The 13,637-nt window shown below is 24.6% G+C and overlaps 1 pseudogene; it reads right to left on the bottom strand.

Moving 5' to 3' along the window:
• Positions 1-1,089: 1,089 nt before the first annotated feature.
• LOC111318457 (uncharacterized) lies at positions 1,090-3,951 on the bottom strand (annotated as a pseudogene).
• Between the last annotated feature and the right edge of the window lie 9,686 nt (positions 3,952-13,637).

Below are 13,637 nucleotides of genomic sequence, written 5' to 3'. Positions count from 1 at the left end.
ATTTTAAATTCTAAACAAATTGTATATTTTAAAATTTTTATTATTTGTAATATTTAATCCATTTTTTTAATTAGAAAATTTTTATATATGAATACATACTTAAATAAATTGTGCTCAATAAAAATTAAAAATTATATTCTTGAATAGATATATATATATATATATATATAATCTAAGTAAAATCCAAAATGTTTCAAAAGAATTTTCTACAAATAAATTTGGCTGTAAAAGTTTGTGACATTTATGTTATCATCATATAACACCATACATTGATGTTACGAAATTGCAATATCATTAATAGTTAACTAAAGTGTTCAACTTGTGACAAAAATTAAATAATGTCACCTAAAATCTATCAAAAAAAATTTCATCATAGATAAAAGTTTAAATTGGTAACAAAATTATAACGTTACCTAAAAAAAAGTTAGAAAAAAAATTTTTCACCAAATAAAATTGGTGGTAAAAGTTTGTGACATTTATGTTATCGTCATATAACACCATACATTAACATGACAAAATTACAATATCATTAATAGTTAACCAAAGTATTCAATTTGTAATAAAAATTAGTAACATCACCTAAAATCTATCAAAAAAATTCATCACAGATAAAATTTTAAATTGGTGATAAAATTATAATATCACCTAAAATAAACAAAAATGCCATAAAAAAATTTCCCTTAAAAAAACTTGATGAAAAAGTTTGTGACATTTATGTTACCATCATATAATGCAGTACATAGACATGATGAAATAGCAATGTCATTAATAGCTAACTAAAGTGTTCAGTTTGTAACAAAAATTAATAATGTCACCTAAAATCTATTAAAAAAAATTTGTCACATATAAAAGTTTAAATTTATGACAAAATTATAACATCACCTAAAATAAAAAAAAAACATCACAAAAAAATTTTCTACTAAATTTGGCGACAAGATTTGGGTAACGTTATCATGTGACGATTTTATATATCATTATATAAAATATCAAAACAATATAAAAATGTGACAAAGTATATTATTCATCACTTTTTACATACTTTGCATGATGAAATATAATGCATCACTAAGAAAAATTGTCACAAATTGTCAAAGTTATTGTAATGAATTCAAACTATTTGAGAGGGATCCATTGGGTTTGAGAAGTTCATGTCAAACCTTTTGGGTACTGATTTTATCTCAGGCAAACCTAAGACAAAATTAAGCATACTTTTTATGGTATCAACATGATTTGACTCACCCCAGAAGAAAATCCACCTATTATTCAAGCAATCCCAAGCCAAATCAATCGAAAATAACTAAAATGAACAATGGCTTGAGTATACCCAGCCATTACTCTCTAAAACTCCTAATGAACCAATGCACCATGGATTTTGACATGGGAAATCTAGTGCTAGGCACCAATATCTACCATCATTATTAATTTGACAATTTTCATTTTTTCCATGTCTTATCCTTCTCTTAAACCAAACATCTTTACTTAAATCAAACTTTTGACAAATTTACAGTTTTGGCAATTGAGCTCAATCCTAAAAACACTTGATCCCTATATGTCATAGCTGTCTATCAAAAGCAAATCTTGTAGGTGAAAATTTAAAACCTTGAAAATGCCTAAAAACCAAAATGACAGTGAGATTATATTCACCAAAAAAATCAAGATGAACCTAAAAGGAAATCGAGTAAGGCCCATTGCCAAAATCTTTCACTAGAGGTGTAGATTCCATGATTCTCCTAAAAGATCAGCCATAAAGTAATCCCACCTAAACAACATCCGTTCCCAAACTTATCAACTGCTTTGGTTTGTTAACTCTATAGAATTATAGTAAAGTGATTTCTAAGTTAAAAAATGATACTTTCAACTTTCTACTATGTCTGGACTAAAGGGAAAGAAGAAAAAAATTGCAAGCAATAGTAAAAGAATGTAGCTTGGATCAAGATTGCATGAGCTATCTATCTTTTCTTGTTCATTCTTGGGTTGTTGTAGATCCAAAGATGGAACCGGTTTCTTATTATTATTGCTATTTTGATCCAACATTGGTATTGAATCGATGAAGATTAGTAGCCTTTATAAACCTACCATTACAATAATAAAACCCGAAGAATCAATCAGTTTCCAAAAATAAAAGATACCCAAAATAAAACCCTAAGAATTGATCTATCATTTAGGTGATCAAACATACTGGCATTCGTCATCATTTTTCTTTTCGCATATTCCCTAACCCTTTTTTTTCCTCCATTTTTTTCTCCCCAGCCTTTTAAGTTGTTTCCCTTTCTTTTCTCCATCTAGAATATTTCTCTTTCAAATAACACTATGTCTTCCCAAAACATCGTTCACATTATTTTTTTAACATTAATGAGCTATCCAGCAAAACAGAGGCAAAGGATTGCTTCTATAATATGTATAAATATACATGCATTCAATTAATTGAATATTGAGATATGCTTTTTAATTTAGATGCTTGATGGAGCCGTATTTAAAGTAAAATAGTAGAGAATAAGTTATCTCAAACAAGATTATACCTTGAGTTTGATAAAAGTCTAAACTTACAATGAAGCGGAATAGAGTGATTCTTGTGCTGTTTATAATGGGAAAAATCCAAACCACGAGGAATGTAGGTGGAGTTTACTCTTAAAAATATACATAAAATTTAAAAAATAGTAAATCCCACTTACATTCCTATATATTTGAATTTCTTTTTTTTTTTCACTTATAATCCTAAAGTTGATTATCATTACTAAAAAGGATAATGGTGTCAAAATTGGTATAGATTTTTAGTAAATCTCAAAAATACCTCAAGCTTTCATTAATTGATGCAAATTTAAATTTAAAACACTCTTAAATTAAAAACCCATTTTTCTTAGAAGACCAAAAATTCAAAGCAAAAAATAATCAAAAATTCAAACTTGTCTCAGTGACTAAAAATTCATAAACCAATAAAAAACCAAAAAAACCCCACAATTTATTAATAATTCACGATCAATAAAAAAAAACCAAGAAACTCACAATTTCTTAACAATTCACAATTAATAAAAACCAAAAAATCCACAATTAAAAATGATTTTTTTTAGGTTTTAAAACATTGATAGCTTACTATTTTTTTAAATACTATAATATAATATATTTATTATAATATAAATTACACAATATATATAAATATAAAATAATATATATTATATAAGTGAAAAATGGATCGAATAAAGCTCAAACTTCAAATGCTTTAGTCATGACTCATCCCATTTTCAAACAAACTTTAATTTTTTTTTCTTAAGCACGTTTAATGTACTTGATATTTTTGTTTAAATTTTCATAAATATTAGACAAGCTTTCAGAGTTAAACAGATAATCTTACCCTTAAACAAATCAAGAACATTAGAGTAGAAGTTTTGAGGCCATAAGCCAAAACTTTCTAATTTTTTACATGATATTATTTAATTTTAAAGCATTTAAATTCCTAAGCTATTGATGTTAATTACTTTGATGTTTGAATTGTACTAAATATTCATTTAGGTACCTAAAATTTTAAAATATATACATTAGATACTTGGACTTGCTTTTATTTATCAGTTTGCAGCTAAAACTAACTCAATTGGTCACATAAAAGATTTGTCCAAAAAAAATCAATGAAAACACATCATGTGTTTAAAAAAGTCACATTATCTTTATTTGTTTAATTTTTTAAATTATTTTATTTAAAAAATTAAAATAATGGAAAGAGAAAGATAGGAACAAGAAAAAATACAGAAAGACAAGCGAGAGAAAAGGATGGACTAACTATTGACCAATGCTAGGCATATCAACTTCCATCTAGCTTGGTCCAACCAAACCATTGTTAGGAACCATAGCTTTAGGGAGATCGATGTCAATTTGGCCTGCAGTAACCGAACTAACTGCGGCATGCCCTTTCTCCAATGTTTTATCTCTCTTCCATTGCCTCTTCTTTCCTCTTTCCATTTCCTTGTTTTTTATTTTTTGATTTTTGATTTTTTAAATTTTGTTTATTTGCTTTGGATTTTCTTAATTTTTAATTTCAAAAATAAAAAAAATTGAATAGATATCTTAGGGGCATGATTTTCTTTTACGTGGGACATGTTCTTATTAGCTATTTTTAGGCACATCAATCATTTGCCTATAATTATCAAAACTGAATCCGAGAATGAACCGTTTAAAATGCTGGATTATTAAATAATTGGTTTACCTGTTAAGTCAATTGTTGAATTAATAAAAATATTTTTAAAAATATAAATATTTCAAAAAGTTAATTCATTATGTGATAAATAATAAAATTTTATTATAGATAATTTCATACTTAAAAAATTAAAACACATAAAAATAATATAATGAATATGAAAATATATTTTAAATGAATATAAAATAAGTTTAACTTACAAAAATAAATTTAAAATTTAAACTTCTAACTCAAAATCTCAAAATGCCAGTCAAATAATTCAATCTGTTACGTTAAATAACCAAACATAAGTAAACACCTTAAAGAATTGAAAAACACAAAAAAAAAAAAAAAATTCTCAAAAAAAAAAAAAAAGAAAAACGAAGGTGCATATTTTTTTTTAAGTTTATTTTTTTGTGCGTAAAGTGTAGAGAGAGTAATGTCATTTTATTTAAATTTTAGTTTTTTAATTTCTATTTTATTTTAAAATATATTATTTTAATTAAATAATACAATAACCCGTATTTTCAATTATAAAACTAAGTTAATCATAACTTTTAAAATTATTTTATTAACAAATTTAAAATCCAATGGGTTTAATCAACCAATTTACCGATTTATTAATTAAATTATTGATTCAATACAGTTTGAAGTGAATTAATTACAATTTCTATCTACTAAGGGAATTGGGCTGGTTTAGATGTCGAATCATCAATTTAACCAATTTGATCAACCATCCAATTCAATTTTGATAATTATGCATTTTACTATACTGGAATTACTCTTAAGTCAAACTATTTAACAAAAATAAAGTTCAAATAATTAATTGTGATTACCAAATCAAAAATTTGATTATAATTCAAGTATCAAATTACCTTCCAAATCATGTATCCAATTGCCACTACCTTAATTTTGTGCATAGCTTTTCCATAACGAGGCAAGGTATGGAAAACATAGATAAATTTTGCAAATATGATGGTTTTATAATTAAAATAGAAACTAATTAATTGTTTTATTAAATTGACGACTAATTACTGCAGCCTTAATTATCCTAATAGGTATCTAAAATAATAATCAATAACTTAAGCAACTGATTGCCAATATTTATTATGATTGAACCTCGTATGGTAGGGCTGGATGATCCTAAACACAAACTTTATAGGATTTTAACCATTGATATTATGTTCATATATTTATGTATTTCTCAAAACAAAAGTTATACAAGTCAATTTAAACCTATGATTTGAAATTCACCAAAGCTGAAAAAAAAATTTATTTTATGAAATTACAAGTATAAGAGAAGTTATAATCATAATCAAGTATTATATCTAAGAAATCACTGAATAATTAATTAATAAATTAGAACATAACTAAACAAATTCAACATAAAATTAAACAAACTCATATACAATAGGAATTAAACCTAAGACCTCATAAAAAAAAAAAAAAAAAAACTGTTAGGTTTTGTTACTTAATTTTGCTCTAATACTTGTTACTGAGGTTTTGGCTTAATGACTAGAATCAGACTTTAAAACTTTGAGGTTTTAAGTTTAAATTTTAGTATGTATGGGTTTGATTCAATTTTATGTTAGATTTATCTAATTTTATTTTGATTTGTTGGTTGGTTTTTTTATTTGATTATTCAGTGATTTTTTATATATGTATGTAATATTTTATTATAATTGTAACTACTCTTATGCTTGAAATTTCATAAAAAAAATACTTTACTACAATTCATTATTCATATAATTCTTAAATATATGTTCAAAACTCACAAATTTATATTGTCTATGATATTTAAAATTAAATAAAAAATTAAAATTAGAATGCAAGTAGCATAGAAATGAAATTCTTTTATTTTAGGTGCCATTTATTTCATATAAATTGGCTTTTAGAAAATAATTTTTGGAATACATTGATATCTTTTGAAATATAAATTTTTTTGTTTGAATTAATAGCATCTGTAATCATTAAATTTTGAATTAAATTTTATTTTGATCCTTAATTTTTAAAAAATTCTAATTGGATCTTCAATTATTTAATGTTGCCATATTTAATCTTTTGTTTATGAAACCATCTAAATTAATAGTAAATGTCAACTAATATCATATAGATGACTCAATTGGCATCTCATGTGATAAATATAGAAATTAGGGACCAAAATAAAATTTTGCTTAGGGACAAAAAATGTTACAATCTAATTTTTTTTTTTTATATTTAAGATATACATATTTAAATATTAAATTTACAATAACATTTTTATATTTTTTATCATAATATAATTTCTTAGTTAAATTTTTTTTGGTTTTTAATAGAAAATAAATTTCCAAAATTAAATTAAATGAGTCACTTTCTTAAAAGAAAAAAACCCATATTATTTTAAAAACAAAAAATCTATTTTATATTAAAATATCATTTTACTGATAAATCATAATAGAAAGTATTATTTTCTATAAACAAAATTTATTTTCTACTAAAAATTTAAATATATTTTCCTTTTCTCTTTTTCAAATATATTTTCATAAAGAAAATTGGAAAAAAAAAAGAAAAATAATTATAATTACAGAAAAATTGATTTATATTTTAAAATTTATTTTTTATCATATGATTTATCAATAATATTTTAAATAGAAAATAGATTTTTAAAAAATTAAAATTAAGTTAAAATTTTAAAATCATTTTTTTAAAAATTCGATATCATTTTTAAAAAATTAAGTAAAAATTTTTATATTTGTTTAAAAAATTATATAAAAACTCCATATATAAAATATTAGGTAAAATTTCTATATCATTTTTTAAATATATCAATTAATCTATTTTCTAAAAAAAAAAATTTGAATCTATTTTTAATTAAAAATTTTATATTTATATAAAATAGAAAATATTATTTCAATAATTTGATTTCTTCCCCTTTACTGGACCAATGAAAGTAAGGGCCGTTATAATTCTTTATTTTTTCATCTGTTATAAATATAAATTTTTAATAAGGAATATATTCAAAATATATTAATAAAGAATCTATTCATAAAATTTGTTATGAATAGATTAATAAATATATTTTTAAAAATTATATGAATTTTTTTATTTAACATTTTAAAATGATATGAAATTTTTATTTAATTTTTTTAAACCAATATAAAAATTTTGACTTAATTTTTCAAAATGGTATGGAATTTTTTCAAAAGGATTTTGAAAATTTTAACTTAATTTTAATTTTTGAAAATATATTTTCTAAGAAAAAAAAATATGTAACTAATAAATTATATTATTAGAAAAATAAAAATTTATTATTTTAATATTTAATATTCTATAAAATATATCTAAAATAGAAAAAATTTGAAATTGTATCATTTTTTTATCTTAAATTTTAAGTGAAATTTTATTTAGATCTTTTCGCTTGCTATGTAAGATGCCACCTAACGTCATCCACATTAGGGGTGTAAATGATATATTAATACTCGCAAGCTACTCGGATTCGATTCGATTAAAACTCAAATTCGATTCGATAATTATCGAGTTGAACTCAAGCTCGAGTAGCTTGACTTATCGAACCAACCAAATTCAAGTATATTAATACCTGGCTCGAATAACTCGCGAGCCTAATCGAGCTTTTCTATTATATCTATTTTTTATTTTATTTATAAAATTACTATTTTACCCTTAACATATAAAATTTTGTCTTATTTTTCCCTCTTTTTCCCCGTTTCTTTCATATCATCGTAAAACCCTTACGGTGCCCTTTCCTCCCGAGTCCCACTCTCTTCCAATATTTTGAAGCTAACTTAGACCAAAACCAACTCAAATTCAAGACAAATCAAAGTTGGAGCAAGCTATTGCGTGCTGCCTTCATGGCTTTTTACGTGCTGTGTGTGTGCTACCTTTGTGCTTTTCTGCATCCTATCTCTGTTTTACCTTCGTGCCTTTCTGCGTGCTGTGCCTTTCTGCCTGCTGTCTCTATTCTATTCATGCCCTTTTGCTTGCTATGCCTTTCTTCCTACTGTTTTTGTTCTGTTTTGCCTTCGTGACTTTCTGCATGCTGTCTCTATATTACTAGCCTGAAAGTAATTGAAATTGGGCCAAGACTTGCACAATAAGTTTTATCAGCAGAAAAACTTTTGGATGGTTCATATTATTTAAAAAAAAAAAGGGTCATTGGCTTTGTTTTTTTAGTCATATTTATAATTTGAGCTTTGATTTAGTTCATCGTTGGGTTCTTAGGGACTGTTTGATAAGAACACTTTTCTTTTTTATACATATTATATTTGTTAGAATATGACCTAACACTTATTTCTATAGGCTTGAGGTAAATGCTATAGAAACAATAAATAGGCAAGTATAATTGTAAAAATTAATATGAGATATTCATTTTAATTCATGTTAAGGTAATTGACAAAACACTGTCTATAGTTTTCTACTTTGATTATAGGGCAATTGACAAGATACAATCCATGTTGATGCTAATGTTAAAAATTTAAAGTTATTATAAGGTGATAGTTGGCATAAATTTAAAATTCATTATTGGTAAAACAAATATTAATATACAATGATGTTGATTGTCGGCTATTTGGAAAAAAAGTTAGTAAAATAGTATCCATCAAGCGTGGCATGGACCTAAAATAGAATAATGATACTGTTTCACAGTTCACATATAAACTATGGTGTTCACAAAAATATAAATCTAAATATATATATATATATACACACAAACTGTTAGGCAAAAATATTTTTAGAACTCGATGAAGCCAACAGATTTGTTCACGAGTTCTCAACAGAAGCTGAAGCCTTAAAAGTTGAAACGTTCCAAATAGATGAAAGATTATGGTTAGGGTGATTGGTGGGTTATTCGATTCACCTCTCTTTCAGCTGAAGGATGATTTGGTGATGTCCTACTTTTACATTGCATGCTTTTGCATACGTATGGAGATACCTTTTACATTCATCAGTAGGAAAATCTATTCATAATTGCCCCCCCATTGTTTTAATTCATAGAAAGATCTAGTCATTTAAACAAATGAATATTTTCTGCATGAGTGATTGTGATCTGTATTACAATTTTTTTTTACATGGGTGCTTTTACTATTATTCTAATTGTTAATTATAATTTGTTTGTTTTGTAATTATTCTTTTGTGTAGGTTTGTTGAAAAACAATATGAGCTCAATATTCATTTGAAGAAATAATATTGTAAAGGCGTCATATGTATTGTTGTTGGTTTGTTGTAACTTATTTGTGGCCTTATTTGCTTGGATATTTAATTTCTTCCAATTAGGACTTTAATTTCTAAGTTTCATTATGTCTTTTATTTATGTGTTGTATTTGAATCATTTGATGAGACTTTTATTTGCTTGGATTTAGTTGTTGTATAAATTATTATTATTATTGTTATTGTTGTTGTTGCTATTGTCATTGTTATTATCTTAAAAATATAATATTATTAGGTTTGATAAAAAATAGTTATAAAAGATCTCGATCTCGATCTCGAGCTCAAATAATCGAGCTTTTATCGCGTATAAAAATCAAGCTTATTGTTATATATTAATCGAGCGAGCTCGAGTAGCTCGATTTCAATTATGAATCGAGTTCGAGCTAAGAAAATAAAACTCGATCGAATTTGAGCCGAATATCGAGCCACGATTTAGGAGTTGAGCTCGAGCTCGAGCTTCTTACTGTATCGGCTCGACTCGACTCTTTTACACGCCTAATCTACATGGTACTAATAGGCACATATCATCAATATAGATAGCTCTATAGATTGAAGAATCAAAATAGTACAACTTTGAGGAACAGAGGATATAATTAGAATTTTTTTTAAAATTAGAGATCAAAATAAAATTTGATTTAAAGTTTAAGGATCACAAGTGCTTTTAGATGATTTAGTGAAAAATGTTTTTATTGTGTGATTTTTTTTAATATATGCTCTTTTGCAAATAGTAATTTTTTTGTAACTATTAAAATATTAAAATATTTATTATTGAAATATTAAAAATTATTTATTATTAAAATGTCGAAATTGTTTATCATTAAAATATTACAAATATTATATTAATACTAAATACTTAAAACAATACTATTTATCCCTAAAAAAGTATTTATATTAAATTTTGAAATATTAAAAATGGTATATCAAAATATAATTACTATTAATATAAAAATTAAAAATAGTAAATTCATTAATAAAATATTAAAACACTATTAAAATTATTATTGAAATAATTATATTTTTATATTAAGTAATATTCATTATTAAAATTATAAAATATTAATGATAATGTCAATTTAATTATTTATTATTAAAATAATAATATTATGCTATTTATTATTAAAACAATAAAAATCTTTATGTTAAATAATATCCAAAATAGAAATACTTAAAATTAAAAATATTAAAAGACTTATAATATTAATATTGTAAAATAATTTTGAACTGAAATTAAATAAAATACATCATATATTTTTTGAAACTAAAATACATTTTATTAATACAATAAAATTTTGGATCAAGTCATATTTGTATCTCAAAAAATCATGCCAAAAGTTTGAGTAAAGTGGAGTTAAGCAAAATAATTATACATATTATAATAATTACACTATTTAATGATTTTAATATTGTTTAAAAATAATAATATGTAAAATATTAATAATATTTTATTTCCTTCATAATAAAATATAATTAAATTATTAAATTAATAAATAAATTTATTGATATGTAAACTAATTTTTATAATATAAATTATGTAATAAATATTTGAATTAAAAAAACTAATCCATTAAAATTACAACAACAAAATAAAAAGATTATATTATATATAAAATATTAAAAAGATTAAAACAAAGCATACAAATTAATTTTGAGTAAAAAATTTGTAATATAAAATAATTATATTTTGAGAAGAAATAAGTTTTTTAATTCACATATAAAATGGATAAAATTGACTATTATCGATTGTATATATTATTTCATCTCAATGATAAAAATTTTTCATATTTTTTTTATGAAAATTAGCTTACCCTTCAAAATAATGATCAGATCACTCTCGTTGATTTAAGATCATAGTAGCGTAGGATTGCAAAATGCTTATCAAACACGATAATCTAATTATCATATGTAAATTATTATGATTTTTAGGATGATCACCTCATAGCAAATATCAGGAAAAGGATTTTACACTCTTTCATGTATTTATTTCAACATTGAGTGGTCAACAGCTAAAAAGGTTCTTACCTAACAATGTAACTGAGTCAAATCAAATTGAAATAGTAAAAAGTTTAAGCTCGATTCTAAATTTGAGGTTTGAATTTTGCTTAAACTTGATTAAATTTCATTTTTTAAACTCAAACTTTACTTAAGATAAAAATTAAGTTATCAATACAAACTCTTTCAATTAAACTCATTTATTTAATAAAAAATGAGTTCTTTTGGTTGGGCCTAAAGTAATAATCACAACAATGCAGAAACAATATATTGCAATAAACTCACAGCAATAGACAACAATCAATAATAAAAAATGCAAGAAAAATAAAACACACTAAGATTTACGTGAAAACCTTATAGTATAGAGAAAAAAATCACAGACCACCAAAAAAATCTCCACTATCAAATAATGGATATACAAAGTTCTTCTCTAGCTAAAACTAGAGCTAATCAACAACTATAGATAAATAATTAGAGAAATCTCACCAAATAGGTGACTCAACAAATACACTATGGATTTATTCTTAGAGACCTTCAAACTTAATCTTCACCGTTCAGAACATAGAACTCCGAATCATAAATCTGTTGATGAAATTTTAGCTCAATCGGATCACGAATCAACTTTTGTTCAACCAACTCTATTTTTTTTAATTTTTTTTGGCTTTTCTTCTTTCTCTTCTAGGTTTGCGACACTACCTTAAAACAACCCCACCTCTTTTATTAAATAGTTAGAGCTCTATGTAAAAAGAAAGATCAAGGCCCATGACCTTTGATTGGTCCAAAACCAATTACATAGGGCTGGACTATTTTCCTATCAATCTCTCCTTTCAGTTCCATTAAGAGGAGATTCATCATCATAGCAATTTTATTTGAAACTTATCTTGGTCAAGGAACTCATTCTGGCCAAGTTACTGTAGAGCTCAAGCTTTTTCCTGAAAAGTATCTTAGTTAATATATCTGCTACATTCTCATTAGTATAAATTTTTCTCAATAACATCTGTTGTTTTTCAATTATTAAATGTAACCAATGATATCTAACATCAATGTATTTTATTCTAACATAGTACATGACATTCTTACTCAAATCTAAAGTACTCTGACTATCACAAAATACCACATACTTTTTTTATTCAACTCAAATTCAAGAAGAAAACATTTCATCCAAAGCATTTCTTTACCTGCTTCGATTGTTATAATATACTCAGCCTCTGCAGTTGACAAAGTAACACACTTCTGTAACTTAGATTGCTAAGACACAGCTCTTCTTACAAAAATGAACAAATACCTTGAAGTAGATTTTCTACCATCAAGATCACCTATCATGTCAACATCAATAAACCTTTTTAGAACTAGTTATGAAACTCCATAACTCAAGCACATTTTTTAGGTGCCCCTCAAATATCTGAAAATTCATTTTATTACTTCTCATGAACCTTTTTCGGATTAGAAAAAAATTTGCTCACTACACCAATTGTATGAGCAATGTCAGGTCATATACAAACCATAAGATACATTAAAGAATCAACTGCAAAAGAATAAATAATACTAGACATAGCTAGTTACTCTTTCTTAGACACCGAATAAGATTTTTTACTCAGATAAAAATGGTTGGCAAGTGGACTGTTAACTAATTTAACATGTTGTATGTTGAATCTACTAAGCACCTGTTCAACATACTTTTTCTATGATAACCATAGCTTTCTAGCTCTTTTATCCTAGATAATATTCATATCGAAAATCTACTTTATTTGACCTAAATTTTTCATATCAAAAGACTTAAACAATCGATTTTTCAACCTGCGAACCATACCAACATCGTGTCCCATAATTAGCATATCATTAACATATAATAAAAAAATAATAAAGTTACCATAAGGAAATTTTTGACATACACACAAGGATCCGCTGTTGTTCTTTTATAATTATGGCTCACCATAAAAGAATCAAATCTTTTATAACACTATTATGAAGCTTGTTTCAAGCTATACAAGCTTTTCTTCAGTTTACAAACTAAGTGCTCTTTCCCTTTCACTTCAAAACTCTTAGGTTGATTCATATAAATGTCTTTTTACAAGTTACCATGCAAGAATACAGTCTTAATATCAAGTTGTTCAAGCTCAAGATTCAAACTAGTTGCTAATCCTAGTACCACTTGAATGGAACTCATCTTTACAACTGAAGAGAAGATTTCATCAAAATCGATGCTTGGTTTTTAAGAAAAATCTTTCATCACCAATTGAGCTTTGTACCTCAGTAGCTTGTCACCATTTTTTTAAAACTT

This window comes from Durio zibethinus, chromosome 2 (genome assembly GCF_047325235.1).
Source record: "Durio zibethinus cultivar Kanyao isolate XHJ-2024 chromosome 2, ASM4732523v1, whole genome shotgun sequence".
Classification (NCBI taxonomy): Eukaryota; Viridiplantae; Streptophyta; class Magnoliopsida; order Malvales; family Malvaceae; genus Durio; species Durio zibethinus.
This window is presented reverse-complemented; position numbering and strand designations above follow the sequence as displayed.